Genomic DNA, 19,788 nt, shown 5'->3' on the forward strand with positions numbered 1-19,788 from the left:
GAGCCATTAGGTGTGCGGAAGGTGAGGTCAGGTCACAAATGTTTGGCCTCGACCTTTAACCTCTCAAACAAGTCCCTGTGAGGCCATCACGGAAGGTGTTTAGCTTAGTATTGTCACGTGTACAGAGGTACGGTGGGAAGCTTATTGTTGCGTGAAGGCCTTTATCGCCTGTGTGGGAGAATATAAAATGATGAGAGGCGTAGATAAGATCATAAGAGATAGGAGCAGAATTAGGCCATTCGGCCCATCACGTCTACTCCGCCATTCAATCACGGCTGATCTATCTCTCCCTCCTAACCCCATTCTCCTGCCTTCTCCCCGTAACCTCTGACACCCGCACTAATCAAGAATCTTATCTATCCATGCCGTAAAAATATCCACTGACGTGGCCTCCACAGCCGTCTATGGCAATGAATTCCATTTCTTAGACGGATGAGGGGGGGGATCTTTTAGAAACATATAAAATTATAAAAGGATTGGACAAGCTAGATGCAGCAAAAATGTTCCCAATGTTGGGCGAGTCCAGAACCAGGGGCCACACACAGTCTTAGAATAAAGGGGAGGTCATTTAAGACTGAGGTGAGAAAAAACTTTTTCACCCAGAGAGTTGTGGATTTGTGGAATTCCCTGCCACAGAGGGCAGTGGAGGCCAAGTCACTGGATGGATTTAACCATATAACCATATAACAATTACAGCACGGAAACAGGCCATCTCGGCCCTACAAGTCCGTGCCGAACAACTTTTTTTTACCCTTAGTCCCACCTGCCTGCACTCATACCATAACCCTCCATTCCCTTCTCATCCATATGCCTATCCAATTTATTTTTAAATGATACCAATGAACCTGCCTCCACCACTTCCACTGGAAGCTCATTCCACACTGCTACCACTCTCTGAATAAAGAAGTTCCCCCTCATATTACCCCTAAACTTCTGTCCCTTAATTTAAGAGAGAGTTGGATAGAGCTCTAGGGGCTAGTGGAGCCAAGGGATATGGGGAGAAGGCAGGCACGGGTTATTGATTGGAGACGATCAGCCGTGATCACAATGAATGGCGGTGCTGGCTCGAAGGGCCGAATGGCCTCCTCCTGCACCTATTTTTTATGTTTCTATGTTCACCAGCCTCCGACTAAAGCGGTTATGAGGGCTGTGGAGGCGAGGCATTGTTATCCGCTGACTTTGTCTAAGGTAGACAATCAGGATGGAAAAATCAAACATGAGAGAGGGCAAAGCTTAAAGATATGCGGGGCAAGTTTTTTGACACAGAGGATGGCGGGTGCCTGGAATGCACTTGCCAGGGGTGGTGGTGGAGGCAGATACGATAGTGGAGTTTAAGAGACTTTTGGATAGGCACATGGATTATGTTCAGTCCAGATCAGTATGAGGTACAGTGAAAAGATTTTGTTGCATGCTATCCAGTCAACGGAATGGCAATATATGATTATTGATTACAATCGATCCATTCACCGTGTACAGATACATGATAAGGGAATAAGGTTTGAGGTCATAAGTGACAGGAGTAGAAGCAGGCCATTCGGCCCATCAGGTCTACTCCGCCATTCAAACATGGCTTCTCTTTATCTTTCCCTCCTAACCCCATTCTCCTGCCTGCTGCCCATAACCTCTGACACCTGTCGGCCAAAGAAACTTCTCGCTATTGAGGGAGTGCAGCGTAGGTTCACAAGGTTAATTCCCGGGACTGTCATATGCTGAGAGAATGGAGCGGCTGGGCTTGTACACTCTGGAGTTTAGAAGGTTGAGAGGGGATCTCATTGAAACGTTGCCTATCTCCTTCGCTCCATCGATGCTGCTGCACCCGCTGAGTTTCTCCAGCATTTTTGTGTACCTTCGATTTTCCAGCATCTGCAGTTCCTTCTTAAACAAGATTATTAAGGGTTTGGACACGCTAGAGGCAGGAAACATGTTCCCGATGTTGGGGGAGTCCAGAACCAGGGGCCACACACACAGTTTAAGAATAAAGGGGTCGGCCATTTAGAACGGAGACGAGGAAACACTTTTTCTCACAGAGAGTGGTGGGTCTGTGGAATTCTCTGCCTCAGAGGGCGGTGAAGGCCGGTTCTCTGGATGCTTTCAAGATAGAGCTAGATAGGGCTCTTAAAAATAGCAGAGTCAGGGGATATGGGGAGAAGGCAGGAACGGGGTACTGATTGGGGATGATCAGCCATGATCACATTAAATGGCGGTGCTGACTCGAAGGGCCAAATGGCCTACTCCTGCACCTATTGTCTATTGTCTAAGTTCTTCTGCTGGACTGTTCTAAGTCGATGCCTGCGATGGTTGAAGACTCTCTTAAATGTAATGATTGAAATCCCTTCATCTGCAAAGTGATCTGGGACCTGGGCTGACGAGAATCGGGCGGCACGCTGGCGCAGCGGTAGAGTTGCTGCCTGACGGCGCCAGAGACCCGAGTTCGATCCTGACTAACGCTGCGGTCTGACCGGAGACCGCGTGGGTTTTCTCTGGGTGCTCTGGCTTCATCCCACACTCCAAAGACGCACAGATTTGCAGGTTAATTGCTTTCTGTAAATAGTCCCTTAATTAGGATAGTTCTAGTGTACTGGGTCGGCACGGGCTCGGTGGGCTGAAGGGCCTGGTTCAGCGTTGTATCTCAAAAATAAAAAGTGCAGTCTAAAGAAATTTAAACCCCTCATTTCAAACGGTGGCGCAGCGGTAGAGTCGCTGCCTTAAAGCGCTTGCATCGCCAGAAACCCGCGCTCGATCCCGACTACGGGTGCTGTCTGTACGGAGTTTGCATGTTCTCCCTGTGACCTGCGTGGGTCTGCGTGAGATCTTCAGTTTCCTCCCACACTCCAAAGACGTGCAGGTTTCGAGGTTAGTTGGATTATGTTTGTATACTTGGTATAAGTGTAAATAGATCCTAGTGTGGTGTGTATAGGATAGTGTTAATGTGCAGGGATCGCTGGTCAGTGCGGACTCGGTGGGCCGAAGGGCCTGTTTCCGTGCTGTATCTCTAAACTAAAATTTAAAAAAAAAAATCCATTTTGGTGATGATTTTAAATGGTGGTTCAAAATGGTGATGTAACATGGGTTAAATGGTGTCTGTGCAGTAATATTTATAACATTTAGTTTAGAGATTCAACATGGCAACCGAGTCCATGCCGACCAGCTACCACCCCATGGACTAACTCTCCCCAGGGACAGTTTACAATATTTACCAAAGCCAAATTAACCTACAAACCTGCACGTCTTTCGAATGTGGAAGGAAACCGGAGCACCCGGAGAAAACCCACGCGATCACAGGTAGAACGTACAAACTCTGTACAGACAGCGCCCGTAGTCAGGATCGAACCTGGCTTCAGTTCAGTTCATTGTCACGTGTATCGAGGTACAGCGAAAAGCTTTTGTTGCGTGCTAACCCGTCAGCAGAAAGACAGTACATGATTACAATCGAGCTGTCCGTCCACAGTGGACAGATACATTTTGTAACCAAGCCACCCCATGCATTTCTGGAGCCACTGAAGCGTTGAAAGCTGGCTGCCATTTTCCGCACAGCTGCAGGGCCCCACATCCAGCATTGTTGATGCGATCTATCTGATCTTTGTGACATACACCAAGAGAGATATAAGGTGCGCTCCCTTGCTTCCTCCTAACCCCATTCTCCTGCCTTCTCCCCGTAACCCCTGACTAGAACTGGGCACCTGTAGATAAAATTGCATTACTGCTACTGTATATACATATATATATATATATATTACTGTTCCATTATTCTGTGTTTGCACTTCTGGATGAGATGCTAACTGCATTTCGTTGTCTCTGTACTTGTACACTTCACAATGGCAATCAAATGTTGAATCTTGAATGTGCAGGTTAATTGGCTTGGCGTGTGTGTAAATTGTCCTTGGTGCCAGTTAGGATAGTGTTAGTGTGCGGGGATCGCTGGCCGGCACGGACTCGTTGGGCCGAAGGGCCTGTTTCCACGCTGTATCTCTAACACTAAAACACGACAGTGTCCCATCACATACCTTGGCTAACATCAAGCAACGTGCAAACCAAAACTGCCCAGAGAGAAGGGGAGGAGAACGATATCGAGGTTGGACAAGCAGCCAGGATTGAAGAGCAAAGCTAGGTCTGTCAGTAAGGTCACGACACGGGGAGATGAAATGGGGGAGAGAAGGTGAAGTTTATCACAAGGCGGATTACAGAGAGGGAAAGGTGAAGCCTATAAGAAGATTAGAGAAGAGAAAGAAGGGTTGTAAGGATGAGGAGGGATTGCATGGAATGAGAAGGGATTCAAAGCTAAGGATGAGGTTGTACTTCCTGCGGCAGCTGAGGAAGCACAATCTACCACAGGCAATGATGGTCCAATTCTATACGACCATCGTAGAGTCTGTCCTCACCTTCTCCATCATGGTCTGGTTTGGCTCAGCCACCAAGCACGACACCCGGAGGCTGCAGCGAATCGTCCGATCAGCAGAGAAGGTTATTGGCTGCAACCTTCCCTCCATTGATGAACTGTACGCTAAGGGCCAGGAAGCGAGCGGGCAAGATCATCTCTGACCCCTCTCACCCTGCCCACAAACTCTTTGAATCACTTCCCTCCGGAAGGCGACTCCGGACTGTCAAAGCTGCCACAGCCAGACATAAAAACAGTTTTTTTTCCCCACGAGTAGCAGCTCTAGGGGCTAGTGGAATCAAGGGATATGGGGAAGATGGCAGGCACGGGTTAATGATTGGGGACGATCAGCCATGATCACAATGAATGGCGGTGCAGGCTCGAAGGGCCGAATGGCCTCCTCCTGCACCTATTTTCTCTGTTACTCAATAACCAAAAATCTGTAGCCTCCTTTTGCTCTGGTATTTTATTTAATTCACTTGTTTAATCAATAATGTTTGATTATTAATGTTCAATTTTTTATGTGTCATTCCTAACTGTCACTGTATGTCATGTTGTCACTTGTGGGCGGAGCACCAAGGCAAATTTCTTGTATGTGAATACTTGGCCAATAAACTTATTCATTCACGAGGTTCTTGAAAGCCATGGTGTGGCCAGTGGTCTCGGAGACGATGGGTAATTGTATTTTTCCGGTTCATCGTTTTCCCCCTAAAATTCATTCCTTTGTGTCTACTATCTTGGGTGGTGGTCTTCACCAACAGACCATCTTGCTGCCGTCTTGAGATCCATTACCCTGGGGAAATCAGCGGACAAGCGGGAGATAAAAGGATTAAGGGAAAGGGTAATGGCAAGGAATGAAGTGTGGGAAACATAGACAATAGGTGCAGGAGTAGGCCATTCGGCCCTTCGAGCCTGCACAGCCATTCAATATGATCATGGCTGATCACCCAACTCAGTATCCCATACTTGCCTTCTCTCCATACCCCCTGATCCCTTGAGCCACAAGGGCCACATCTAACTCCCTCTTAAATATAGCCAATGAACTGTGGCCTCAACTACCTTCTGTGGCAGAGAATTCCACAGATTCACCACTCTCTGTGTGAAAAATGTTTTTCTCATCTCGGTCCTAAAATACTTCCCCCTTATCAAGCTGTGACCCCTTGTTCTGGGCTTCCCCAACATCGGGAACAATCTTCCTGCATCTAGCCTGACCAACCCCTTAAGAATTCTGTAAGTTTCTATAAGATCCCCCCTCAATCTTCTAAATTCTAGCGAGTACAAGCCGAGTCTATCCAGTCTTTCCTCATATGAAAGTCCTGAAATCCCAAGAATCAGTCTGGTGAACCTTCTCTGCACTCCCTCTATGGCAAGAATTTATTTCCTCAGATTAGGAGACCAAAACTGTACGCAATACTCCAGGTGTGGTCTCACCAAGTCCCTGTACAACTGCAGTAGAACCTCCCTGCTCCTATACTCAAATCCTTTTGCTATGAAGGAATTTCTTTAGTCAGAGGGTGGTGAATGTGTGGAATTGATACAACCCTCCGCCTCAGAACCGTCCCTGTTCAAAGCAGTACGCAATATTCCAGTATGGAGATCCTGGTTCTGTTCAGTTGCTGGTTTGACTGAAGATAGACACAAAAGGCCGGGATAGAGTGGATGTGGAGAGGATATTCCCACTAGTGGGAGAGCCTAGGACCAGTAACCACCGCCTCAGAATTAAAGGACGTTCCTTTAGGAAGGAGATGAGGAGGAATTTCTTTAGTCAGAGGGTGGTGAATCTGTGGAATTATTTGCCACAGCAGACTGTGGAGGCCAAGTCAGTGGATATTTTTACGACAGAGATGGATAGATAGATTCTTGATTAGTACGGGTTGTCGGGTTACGGGGAGAAGGCACGAGAATGGGGTGGGGCGGGAGAGATAGATCAGCCATGATTGAACGGCGGAGTAGACTTGATGGGCCGAATGGCCTGATTCTCCTCCTAGCACTTATGACCTAAAAAGCTGGAGTAACTCAGCGGGTCAGGCAGTGTCGCTGGAAAAAGGAAGGAAAACGGTTAATAGATCTTGCGTACTGAACACGGCCGCTCGCTGTGTCTCTCCCACTCCCTCTCTCTTGGCCCTTGTTGGGAAGCAGAGTTGCTCCTTTAGTAACCACCTTAACACTCGATAAAGGATCAGACAGGCACGCCGCACTCAGCGAAAAAAAACCTTAGCAAGAACAAAAGACCAAGGAAGATTAATGTGTTGGCGACTCAGTCGTTTGTTCCGTATTTTAAAAAAATATGTATGTCACGCGGTTTTTTTTTAAAACACAATTTATTTCTGTGCCTCGAGAGGAATTGTGTGTGTGAGGAAAGGCAAAATGCCCTCTCCTTGATCACCCTCCCTCTCCTCTACCTCCCTCCCTCTCCTCTACCTCCCTCCCTCTCCTCTACCTCCCTCCCTCTCCTCGATCTCCCTCCCTCTCCTCGATCTCCCTCCCTCTCCTCTACTCTCCCTCCCTCTCCTCTACCTCCCTCCCTCTCCTCTACCTCCCTCCCTCTCCTCTCCTCTCTCCTACCCTCCCCTCTCCTCTCCCTCCCTCCCTCTCCTCTCCTCTCCCTCCCTCTCTCTCTCTCTCTCTCTCTCACACACTCTCTCCCTCTCCTCTCCCTCCCTCCCTCTCCTCTCCCTCCCTCCCTCCCTCCCTCCCTCCTCTACCTACCTCCCTCTCCCTATCCTCCCCTCCCTCCCTCTCCTCTACCTCCCTCCCTCCCCTCTACCTCCCTCCCTCCCTCTCCTCTACCTCCCTCCCTCTCCTCTACCTCCCTCCCTCCCTCTCCTCTACCTCCCTCCCTCTCCTCTACTCCCTCCCTCCCTCTCCTCTACCTCCCTCCCTCTCCTCTACCTCCCTCCCTCCCTCTCCTCTACCTCCCTCCCTCTCCTCTACCTCCCTCCCTCCCCTCTATCTCCCTCCCTCTCCTCTACCTCCCTCCCCCTCTTCTCTACCTCCCTCCCTCTCCTCTACCTACCTCCCTCCCCTCTATCTCCCTCCCTCTCCTCGATCTGCCTCCCTACCTCCTCTCCCCTCCCTCCCTCTCCCTCCCTCCCCTCCCTCCCTCCCTCCCTCTCCTCTACCTCCCTCCCTCTCCTCGATCTCCCTCCCTCTCCTCTACCTCCCTCCCTCTCCTCGATCTCCCTCCCTCTCCTCAGTTCCTCCCAGATCAGAAAGACAAATTGGCCAAATCAAATTGCTTCCAAGCTCAGCAGCGATTTTTCTTTTGTCTGAATTTGGAGGATATCCGTTACGGGAAGACGGATTAAGGATCCCAAGTCGTCACCACGAGAGAGAGAGAGAGAGGGAATTTGGGGGGGGAGATATGGGGAATGGGGGGGGGGGGAGAGGGGGAGGGGGAGAGAGAGGGGTGGAGGAGAGAGGAGATGAGGGGGGGTGGGGGGGGAGAGACGGGGGGGAGATGGAGAGGGGAGAAGAGTTGAGGGAGTGGGGAAGAGGAGGGGCGGAGAGGAGGAGAGGGGGAGGAGGGGAAGTGAGGTAGAGGAGAGGTGGGGGGAGATGGAGAGGGGGAAAGGGGGGAAGTGAGGGGGGGGGGGAGAGAGTTGAGGGAGTGGGGGAGAGGAGAAGGGAGAGGGGAAGTGGGGGAGATGCGAGGGGAGGAAATGGTGAGAGGAGAGGGAGATGGAGAGAGTTGAGGAGGGAGGGGGAGGAGAAGAGAGAGTGGGGAGAGGTGGTGTTGGAGAGGGGAGGGGGAGAGATGGAGATATGAGGGGTGGGGGGGAGGAGAGAGGAAGAAGAGAGAGGAGAGGAGAGGAGAGCGTGCGGATTGGATTCATAGCCGGGGAGATATTAGCAATTCTATCGTCATTGCTTGCAGGCACACCAGACAAATTCATTAACTGCTGTCTGAGCTATCATCAGAGGCTGTGCCGCAGAGGAAGGGAATAGACAAGGGCGGTTACACACACACACACACACCTCTGTCTTAACATCCAGCGCGCTGATGTTCTTTCCCAGCTATGCCCTTTATCCTGACGCCGGCCTCAGCTACATCTGCCCACAGTTACTGAAGACAGACACAATGGCTGGAGTAACTCAGCGGGCCAGGCAGCATCTCTGGAGAGAAGGAACGGGAGACCCTTCCTCAGAAATACTCCCATTGTTCAGCCGTGTCAAGATATATATATATTTTTTAAACCTTTGATCTACAGCCATCAGTTAGTCCCGAAGGTCCAGGAGTAGAATCAGGCCATTCGGCCCATCAGGTCTACTCCGCCATTCAATCATGGCTGATCTATCTCTCCCTCCTAACCCCATTATTCTCCTGCCTTCTCCCCGTAACCCCTGACACCCGTACCGATCAAGAACCTATCTATCTCCGCCTTAAACATACCCATTGATTTGGCCTCCACAGCCGTCTGCGGCAAAGAATTCCACAGATTCACCACCCTCCGACTAAAGAAATTTCCTCCTCATCTCCTTCCTGAAGGTTACGTCCTTTTCTCCTGAGGCCGTGGCCCCTGCTCCTGGATTCTCCCACCAGTGGAAACATCCTCTCCACATCCACTAATAAGACTAAATAGGTTAGGGAGGTGTGGAGGCCACAAGTCAATGGATATTTTTAAGGCGGAGATAGACAGATTCTTGAATAGTTCGAGTGTCAGGGGTTCCGGGGAGGAGGCAGGAGAATGGGGTTAGGAGGGAGAGAGAGATCAGCCATGATTGAATGGCGGAGTAGACCTGATGGGCCGAATGGCCTAATTCTCCTAGAACGTATCAACATAAACTACTCGGGGGGGGGGGGGGGGGGGGGGGGGGGGAGGGACAGTGGATTTGAGCAGTGGGGGGGGGGGTGGGGCTGCTGCTGATAGACTTCAGGAATTTGGATTTTCCTGGTAACCTCTGTCTGTCTAAAACCAGTGGGAATGTTTTTGTGTGTGTTGAGTAGATAAGGCCAGACTCCATTGGAATGCTAAACACTCCACTAACTTGCACTACCGAGGCATTGTGCTAATTGGGTGAAACCTTGCCTTGTGCCCTCGCTGGCCTTCAGAGTTGTGCGTTGGTTTGCGTGGTGACATATTATCAGCCTGTTTTACAGGGAGTCGGCAAGAGGCCCCGAAAGGTCGCCCATTCCTTCTCTCCAGAGATGCTGCCTGTCCCGCTGAGTTACTCCGGCATTTTTGGTGTCTGCGGTTTAAACCAGCATCTGCAGTTCCTTCCTACAAGAGGTGCCTTTTGCGTTGACTCACGGTGTTCCAACGGGAGAAACATAGAAAATAGGTGCAGGAGTAGAGGCCATTCGGCCCTTCAAGCCTGCACCGCCATTCAATATGATCATGGCTGATCATCCAACTCAGTATCCTATCCCTGTCTTCTCTCAATACCCTCTGATCCCTTTGGCCACAAGGGCCACATCTAACTCCCTCTTAAATATAGCCAATGAACTGTGTGGCCTCAACTACCTTCTGTGGCAGAGAATTCCACAGATTCACCACTCTCTGTGTAAAAAATGTTTTTCGCATCTCGGTCCTAAAAGATTTCCCCATTATCCTTAAACTGTGTGACCCCTTGTTCTGGACTTCCCCAACATTGGGAACAATCTTCCTGCATCTAGCCTGTCCAACCCCTTAAGAATTTTGTAAGTTTCTATAAGGTCCCCCCTCAATCTTCTAAATTCTAGCGAGTAGGCTCACCCTCGGAGTCAGGGACTTCAGCTGTTGTCTAAGCCTCTCTCAACGGTTCAATGGGTCCTTATGGTCATGTAGGCACTGCAATGTGACACTCTTGCACCTGTCATTTATACAAGGGAACATGGGTCAGTTTAGTTTATTGTCACGTGTACTGAGGTACAGTGAAAAGCTTTTTCGTTGCGTGCTAACCAGTCAGCGGAAAGACAATACATGATTACAATCGAGCCGTCCACAGTGTACAGATACATGATAAAGGAATAACGTTTACTCATAAGGTCATAAGTGATAGGAGTAGAAATAGGCCATTCAGCCCATCAAGTCTATTCTGCCATTCAATGATGTTTGATCTATCTCTCCCTCCTAACCCCACTCCCCTGCCTTCTGCCCAAAACCTCTGACACCCGCACTAATCAAGAATCTATCTATCTATCTATATCAGGGGATATGGGGAGAAGGCAGGAACGAGGTACTGATTGGGGATGATCAGCCAGGATCACATTGAATGGCAGTGCTGGCTCGAAGGGCCAAATGGCCTGCTCCTGCACCTATTGTCTATTGTCTAATATCTCTGCCTTAAATATATCCACTGACTTGGTTTCCACAACCTTCCACAACTTTTGCCATAGAGGGAGTGCAGAGAAGGTTCACCAGACTGATTCCTGGGATGTCAGGACTGTCTTATGAAGAAAGACTGGATAGACTTGGTTTATACTCTCTAGAATTTAGGAGATTGAGAGGGGATCTTATAGAAACTTACAAAATTCTTAAGGGGTTGGACAGGCTAGATGCAGGAAGATTGTTCCCGATGTTGGGGAAGTCTAGGACAAGGGGTCACAGTTTAAGGATAAGGGGGAAATCTTTTAGGACCAAGATGAGAAAAACATTTTTCACACAGAGAGTGGTGAATCTCTGGAACTCTCTGCCACAGAGGGTAGTTGAGGCCAGTTCATTGGCTATATTTAAGAGGGAGTTAGATGTGGCCCTTTTGGCTAAGGGGATCAGGGGTATGGAGAGAAGGCAGGTACGGGATACTGAGTTGGATGATCAGCCATGATCATATTGTCTAATATCCCATTTCGTTGTCTCTGTACTGTACACTGACAATGACAATTAAAATTGAATCTGAATCTGAATATTGAATGGCGGTGCAGGCTCGAAGGGCCGAATGGCCTACTCCTGCACCTAATTTCTATGTTTCTAAAGAATTCCACAAATTTAACACCCTCTGACCAAAGACATTTCTCCTCATCTCCTTCCTAATGTAACATCCTCTAATTCTGAGGCTGTGCCCTCTGGTCCTAGACTCTCCCACGAGTGGAAACATCCTCCCCACATCCTAGCCTCCCGAGAACCTTCTTCACGACCCAAAACATCGCCCATTCCTTCCCTCCCACTGAGCTACCCCTGCGTTTTGTGTTCTTGTCTATTGTGTCGGAGGTCGTTCAGTCGAGGCAGACTGGAGCCAAGACGCACTCAGTCACCTGAGAATGATTAGCACCACCTACCCCATAAATCACAGCGCTGACATCTGCTGCATCTGCAGGAGCCGGGCTGAATGAAAATCAATTTCATTTACCAATCGGGTAAATTGCTGAATTTAGTTCTGTCTCACGTTTTGCAGTGGGCCTGGTCTTCTCCCCTCCCCCCTCTCCTTCCCCCCCCACCCCCCCCCCCCCCTCTCCTTCCCCTTCCCCCTCCCCCCCCCCCCCCCCCTCCCCCCCCTTCCCCCCCCCCCCCCCCCCATCATTCCTCATCGTTTTGCTTGTGCACTGTAATGTTTTTTGCAGTTTTTTTGGTCAGCTGCGTTTTTAGCTCGAGTCATGAGTGATACTGCATGGAAACAGACCCTTCAGCCCAACTTGCCCACACCGGCCAACATGTCCCAGCTACACTAGTCCCACCTGCCTGCGTTTGGCCCATATCCCTCCAAACCTGTTTAACATTTTCTTAATTGTTGGGATAGTCCCAGCTTCAACGACCTCCTCTGGCAGCTCGTTCCATACACCCACCACCCTCTGTGTGAAAAAGTTACCCCTCAGATTCCTATTAAATCTTTTCCCCCTTCACCTTGAACCTATGTCCTCTGGTCCTCGATTCCCCTACTCTGGGCAAGAGACTCTACCCGATCTACTCCTCTCATGATTTTATACACCTCTGTAAGATCCTGAGGAATAGAGTCCCAGCCTACTCAACCTCTCCCTGTAACTCACACCCTCTAGTCCTGGCAACACCCTCGTAAATCTTCCCTGTACCCTTTCCAGCTTCAAGTCAAGTCAAGTCAAGTCAAGTCAAGTCAAGTTTATTTGTCACATACACATACGAGATGTGCAGTGAAATGAAAGTGGCAATGCTCGCGGACTTTTGTGCAAAAGACAAACAACAAAACAACCAAACAAATTACTTGACAACATCTTTCCTATAACACGGTGCCCAGAACTGAACACAATAATCTAAATGCGGCCTCACCAACGTCTTGTACAACTGCAACATGACCTCCCAACTTCTCCACTCAATACTCTGACTGATGAAGGCCAATGTACCAAAAGCCACTACCTTTGACCACCTTGTCTACCTGCGACTCGACCTTCAAGGAACCATCCACCTGGACTCGTAGATCCCTCTCCCATTAACAATAACCTCCCCAGAAACACAGCAATGTTAACAACTACCTCAGACAGACCACTGGGCCTGCGTGCACAAAGGTGTGTTGAGTGTTTCACAGCCTGCACTCGCTGGAGTTTAGAAGGATGAGGGGGGACCCCATTGAAACTTACCGAATAGTGAAAGGCCTGGATAGAGTGGATGTGGGAGAGTCTAGGACCTGAGGCCATAGTCTCAGAAATAAAGGATGCTCCCTTAGGAAGATGAGGAGGAATTTTGTCAGTCAGAGGGTGGTGAATCTGTGGAACTCTTTGCCATGGAAAGCTGTGGAGGCCAAGTCAATGGATATTTTTAAGGCAGTGATAGATAGGTAGATTAACCCGTCTGAAGAAGGGTTTCGGCCCGAAACGTTGCCTTTTTCCTTCGCTCCATAGATGCTGCTGCACCCGCTGAGTTTCTCCAGCTTTTTTGTGTACCCTCGATTTTCCAGCATCTGCAGTTCCTTCTTAAACACATAGATAGGTAGATTGTTGATTAGTATGGGTGTCAGGGATTATGGGGAGAAGGCAGGAGAATAGGGTTAGGAGGGAGAGATAGATCAGCCATTATTGAATGGTGGAGTAGACTTGATGGGCCGAATGGCCTCATTCCGCTCCTATCACTTCTGGCCTTATGAAACGGTTCATAATATTAATGGTATGTTTCTGTGTGTTTCTTTATCAGTTCAGCTCTTGTCTCATCGAACGACATGCGTATCCATACAAAGAATGCGCTGCTCTTCTCCAGAAGACAGAGACCGCTGTCTTCACGATGGTGGCATCAACAGGAGATTACCACTGGTTTGTTATCCTCAGTCTCACCCCCTCTTAATATCTGCCTCCCTCAATCCCAACCCTCCCATCATTTCACACCAAGGGTGGTGGGCGTGTGGAACGAGCTACCGGAGGAGGTAGTTGAGGCAGGGACCATTGCTTTCGCTTGAGAAAAATTGAGACAGGTACATGGATAGGATCTTTTTTAGAGGGACATGGAGCAAACGTAGGCAGGTGGAGCAGGTAAGTGGGGAAATATTTAATAGATAACCATGGGGTAACTTTTTCGCACAGAGGGTGGTGGGTGTATGGGACGAGCTAGGGCTCTGTACAACTGTCGAATAAGATTCCCTCTCATCCTTCTAAATTGCTCTTCAATAAGATATCCTCTCATCCTTCTAAATTCCAGAGTATACAAGCCCAGCCGCTCCAATCTATCAACATATGACAGTTCCGCCATCCCGGGAATTAACCTTGTAAACCAACGCTGCACTCCCTCAATAGCAAGAATGTCCTTCCTCCGGTTTGGAGACCAAAACTGCACACAATACTCCAGATGTGGTCTCACTAGGGCTCTGTACAACTACAGAAAGACCTATTTGCTCCTATATTCATTCCTCTTGTTATAAAGGCCAACATGCCATTCGCTTTCTTCACTGCCTGCTGTACCTGCATACTTACTTTCATAGACTGATGTACAAGGACCCCCAGATCCCGATGTACTTCCCCTTTTCCCAACTTGACGCCATTTGGATGGTAATCATTTAGATATTATCATTACATAGCACACAGCAGGTGGTGGGGAGAAATTCAAGAGCGGTGTTAAAGAGGCTTTTGGATTGCACATGGACATGCAGAGAATGGAGGGGTGGATCACATGCAGGCAGAGGAGATTAGTTTAACTGAGCATCATGTTCAGCATGAACATTGTGGGCCGAAGGTCCTGCCCCTGTGCTGTACCGTTCTATGTTCCACAGTTAAAGCTCAGCAAGCTCTCTTCATCACCGTAGGATTCACCATCTCTACTAGGAACTGACTTCATAGCTGTGTCATTCCTAACTGTCACTATATGTCGTTGTCACTTGCGGGCGGAGCACCAAGGCAAATTCCTTGTATGTGAATACTTGGCCAATAAACTTATCCATTCATTCATACATTCATTCATTTCATTCATTCAATCATTGATCATTCATTCATTCATTCAATCATACATTCATTAATTCTCAATTATCCCTCTTTTAACCCTTCAGATATTGGTTTAATCTTTTTTCAATTGTCATTTGATGGTTCCATTATGTTTTGTAACTTTTGCCTGTTTATGGTTACTGAATAAAGTGTATTTGATATCAATATCTCTCAATGTCTCTGTGTCTCTGTTAACAACTAACTGGTTGTTATATATTGCTTCAGGTGTTGCAGACCAGAATGAACCACTGGGGTTTGATGGGAATAGGTTGAGCATTGTTAGAGCAAGTTGCATGGGAGGCCCTGTGATGACTTTAGACACACAGCACAGAAACAGGCCCTTCGGCCCATGGAGTCCATTCCGACCAGCGATCACCCCGCACACTAACACTATCCTACACGCGCTGGGGGCAATTTACAAATTTCACCAAAGCCAATTAACCTACAAACCTGCACGTCTTTGGGATGTGGGAGGAAACACACGCGGTCACAGGGAGAACGTGCGAACTCCCCACACAGACAATAATTCAACGATACAATAGGTGCAGGAGTAGGCCATTCGGCCCTTCGAGCCAGCACCGCCATTCAATGTGATCGTGGCTGATCATCCCCAATCAGTACCCCGTTCCTGCCTTCTCCCCATATCCCCTGACTCCACTATCTTTAAGAGCCCCATCCAGCTCTCTCTTGAAAGTATACAGAGAACCTGCCTCCACCGCCCTCTGAGGCAGAGAATTCCACAGACTCACAACTCTCTGAGAAAAAGTGTTTCCTCGTCTCCGTTCTAAATGGCTTAACCCTTATTCTTAAACTGAGGCCCCTGGTTCTGGACTCCCCCAACATCGGGAACATGTTTCCTGCCTCTAGCATGTTCAAACCTTTAACAATCTTATATGTTTCATTAAGATCCCCTCTCATCCTTCTTAAAAATAGCGGAGTCGGGGGATATGGGGAGAAGGCAGGAACGGGGTACTGATTGGGGATCAGCCATGATCACATTGAATGGCGGTGCTGGCTCGAAGGGCTGAATGGCCTACTCCTGCACCTATTGTCTATTGTCTTAACTCCAGAGTGCACAAGCCCAGCCGCTCCATTCTCTCAGCATATGACAGTCCCGCCATCCCGGGAATTAACCTTGTGAACCTACGCTGCACTCCCTCAATAGCAAGAATGTCCGCCCTCAAATACTTTGATGTCACATGTACCTGGGTGCTGTGAAATTATTTGCTTTTGCATGCAATCCGGTAGAATCTTACAGCTGACCCGACCGAGTTGCCACGTTTATTGGCACCGACAAAGGTTACCAAAGATTCCTTGAACATCACACTGGAGGTCAGGATCGAACCCGGGTCTCAGGCACCACAAGCCAGCGGCTCCACCCGCTGAGCTCTCTCATTCTTGGGTTCAATCCAAGGTCTGTGATCCATTTACAGAATGAGGCTAAATGCAAATTGGAAGGAGCAGCACCTCATATTGTGCTTGAGTGGCTGACTATCCAGCGGTATGAATCAGTAGGGTTTTGGACCCGAAACGTCACCTATTCCTTTTCTCCAGAAATACTGCCTGTCCCGCTGGATACTTTCAAGAGAGAGCTAGATAGGGCTCTTAAAAGTAGCGGAGTCAGGGGATATGGGGAGAAGGCAGGAACGGGGTACTGATTGGGGATGATCAGCCATGATCACATTGAATGGCGGTGCTAGCTCGTAGGGCCGAATGGCCTACTCCTGCACCTGTTGTCTATTGTCTAATGTACATGCCAAAGGTGATCCCAAGAAAAACTAATGTCGTTTGACAGCACATGTTCTATTCCCTACTATTCCATGCTTACCCAGGGACAGATAGATTCTTGATTAGTACGGGTGTCAGGGGTTACGGGGAGAATGGCAGGAGAATGGGGTTGAGAGGGGGAGGTCGATCAGCCATGATTGAATGGAGTAGACTCGATGGGCCGAATGGCCACATTCTGTTCCTATCACCTAGTTACTCCAGCTTTTTATGTTTAAGAAAGAACTGCAGATCTATGGAGGGGTAGGAAGAAACATAGAAACATAGAAATTAGGTGCAGTAGGCCATTCGGCCCTTCGAGCCTGCACCGCCAGTCAATATGATCATGGCTGATCATCCAACTCAGTATCCCGTACCTGCCTTCTCTCCATACCCCCTGATCCCCTTAGCCACAAGGGCCACATCTAACTCCCTCTTAAATATAGCCAATGAACTGTGGCCTCAACTACCCTCTGTGGCAGAGAGTTCCAGAGATTCACCACTCTCTGTGTGAAAAATGTTCTTCTCATCTCGGTTTTAAAGGATTTCCCCCCTTATCCTTAAGCTGTGACCCCTTGTCCTGGACTTCCCCAACATCGGGAACAATCTTCCTGCATCTAGCCTGTTAAGAATTTTGTAAGTTTCTATAAGATCCCCTCTCAATCTCCTAAATTCTGGAGAGTATAAACCAAGTCTATCCAGTCTTTCTTCATAAGACAGTCCTGACATCCCAGGAATCTGGTCTGGTGAACCTTCTCTGCACTCCCTCTATGGCAATAATGTCCTTCCTCAGATTTGGCGAAGAAAGAAGAAAGGAAGAGGCGGAAACTGTAGGCTGTGGGAATCACAAACTTCCAGATGCGTAATATCTGAGTAACATTCATACCCAAAAGTTCTTCACTTACACCTATAGAAGTCTTGTTTATGAAAGAACTGCGGATGCTGGTAAAATCAAAGGTAGACAAAAATGCTGGAGAGACTCAGCGGGTGAGGCAGCATCTATGGAGAAAAGGAATAGGTGACGTTTCGAGTGCAATAGATGAGGTTGGAGGAGGTGCAGGTGAACCTCTGCCTCACCTGGAAAGACTGATTGGGTCCTTGGATGGAGTCGAGGTGGGAGGTAAAGCGACAAGTGTAGCATTTCCTGCGGATGTAAATTTGGGGTCCCAGATCTGAGGAAGGATGTGCCGGCTCTAGAGCGGGTCCAGAGGAGGTTTACAAGGAATGATCCCAGGAATGAGTGGGCTAACATATTTGTCGGCACTGGGCCTGTACTCGCTGGAGTTCAGAAGGATGAGGGGACCTCTTTAAAACTACTAAATAATGAAAGGCTTGGATAGAGTGGATGTGGAGAGGGTGTTTCCACTAGTGGGAGAGTCTTGGACCGGAGGCCACAGTCTCAGAACTAAAGGACTTTCCTCTAGTAAGTTGAGGAGGAATTTCTTCAGTCGGAGGGTGGTGAATCTGTGGAATTCTTTGCCACAGACGGCTGTGGAGGCCAAGTCAGTGGATATATTTAAGGCAGAGTTAGATAGATTCTTGATCAGTGCGGGTGTCAGGGGTTTTGGGGAGAAGGCAGGAGAATGGGGTTAGGAGGGGGAGATAGCACAGCCATGATAGGATGGTGGAGTAGACTTAATGGGCCGAATGGCCTGATTCTGTTCCTATCACTCATGACCTTCGGACTTTCAATTTCTGCTCAAGGTCATCCAGACTGGAGTGAAGATATGCGATTGTACATTAATGTGAGCAAAGCGACTGAGAAAAGTGTTGCTTCAAATAGCTATGGGTTTGAATAGATTCATGCATATTTATCACTCACTCAAGATTATCACAGGTAGCAGCTGTATCGGAAGCTTTCTCGTGATCTCTGGGTGATTTTTAGTAAAGCAGCAATGGAAATTTCCCCATAGTCTGATTTGACTTGTCTATTCTGCATGTGACACATAGAAACATAGACAATAGGTGCATGAGTAGAGGCCATTCGGCCCTTCGAGCCTGCACCACCATTCAATGTGATCATGGCTGATCATCCAACTCAGTATCTCGTACCTGCCTTCTCTCCATACCCCCTGATCCCTTTAGCCACAAGGGCCACATCTAACTCCCTCTTAAATATAGCCAATGAACTGTGGCCTCAAAGGTACACAAAAAAGCTGGAGAAACTCAGCGGGTGCAGCAGCATCCATGGAGCGAAGGAAATAGGCAACGTTTCGGGCCGAAACCCTTCTTCAGACCTTCTTCAGATCCTTCTTAAGAACTGTGGCCTCAACTACCTTCTGTGGCAGAGAATTCCACAGATTCACCACTCTCTGTGTAAAAAATGTTTTTCTCATCTCGGCCCTAAAAGATTTCCCCTTTATCCTTAAACTGTGTGACCCCTTGTTCTGGACTTCCCCAACATCGGGAACAATCTTCCTGCATCTAGCCTGTCCAACCTCTTAAGTTTCTATAAGATAGCTCAAGTTTGTAAGTTTCTATAGGATAGAATCATAGAGTGATACAGTGTGGAAACAGGCCCTTCGGCCCAACTTGCCCACACCAGCCAACATGTCCCAGCTACACTAGTCCCACCTGCCCCCGTTTGGTCCATATCCCTCCAAACCTGTATCAGTGTGATGTAGATGGAGTCAATGGAAGGGAGGTCCAAGCGCAGGCTCGGCGATTGTTTTGCTGAACAAACTCCGCTCAGTCCGTCTTAACCTGCCTGATCTCACCGTGAAACATAGAAAATAGGTGCAGGAGGAGGCCATTCGGCCCATCGAGCCAGCATCGCTACTCAATCTGATGGTGCATTATTGTTAGCTAGTATGAACCCAATGGTACGAATGGCCTCATTGTGTGTCTGAGTAAATAAGCAGAGACGTTTTGCGGTGGGAACCAAGTATAAATGTACAGCTGAATACAAAAGCAGATAAATGAATCTTTTATATTGATGCCATGATCAGCTGAGTTGTCACATCTTTGGCTTCAGATCCATTTGTCAATGTTTTCCTTGAAGTCGTGAAAAGGCATTTTGACTCTGAAGAGGGACAAACATTGATGGGGGCGTTTGTGAAGTTCAGGGGCAGTCAGTGGGGTTTCTCGCCCACTGCTGCACAGTCAGAAAGACAGGGCTGATTGTTCCACCATAAAGGAGTCTTTGTGCGGAGGTATGTCCTCTGTTCCTGCACGACCCATGATGGCGGCTTGCTGCTAAAACTTTGTCAGGACAGTACTAGTGTACGGGGGTGAATACAGGTCAGCGTGGACTCAATAGACAATAGACAATAGGTGCAGGAGTAGGCCATTCGGCCCCTCGAGCCAGCACCGCCATTCAATGTGATCATGGGACGAGGGGAGAAAAAGTGTTCGGCTC

The 19,788-nt window shown here is 48.5% G+C and overlaps 1 long non-coding RNA gene across 5 annotated transcripts in view; it reads left to right on the forward strand.

Annotated features, from left to right (window-relative positions):
• LOC129703063 (uncharacterized) overlaps nucleotides 1-14,641 on the forward strand; it is an 89,803-nt gene extending 75,162 nt beyond the window's left edge. For all 5 annotated transcript variants that reach the window (XR_008724506.1, XR_008724504.1, XR_008724505.1 and 2 more), the window contains exon 4: nucleotides 13,393-14,641. This is a non-coding gene — a long non-coding RNA (uncharacterized LOC129703063). The remainder of the gene's footprint in view (nucleotides 1-13,392) is intronic.
• The last annotated feature ends 5,147 nt before the right edge of the window (nucleotides 14,642-19,788 follow it).

The sequence above is a fragment of the Leucoraja erinacea genome, chromosome 13 (genome assembly GCF_028641065.1).
Source record: "Leucoraja erinacea ecotype New England chromosome 13, Leri_hhj_1, whole genome shotgun sequence".
NCBI lineage: Eukaryota > Metazoa > Chordata > Chondrichthyes > Rajiformes > Rajidae > Leucoraja > Leucoraja erinaceus.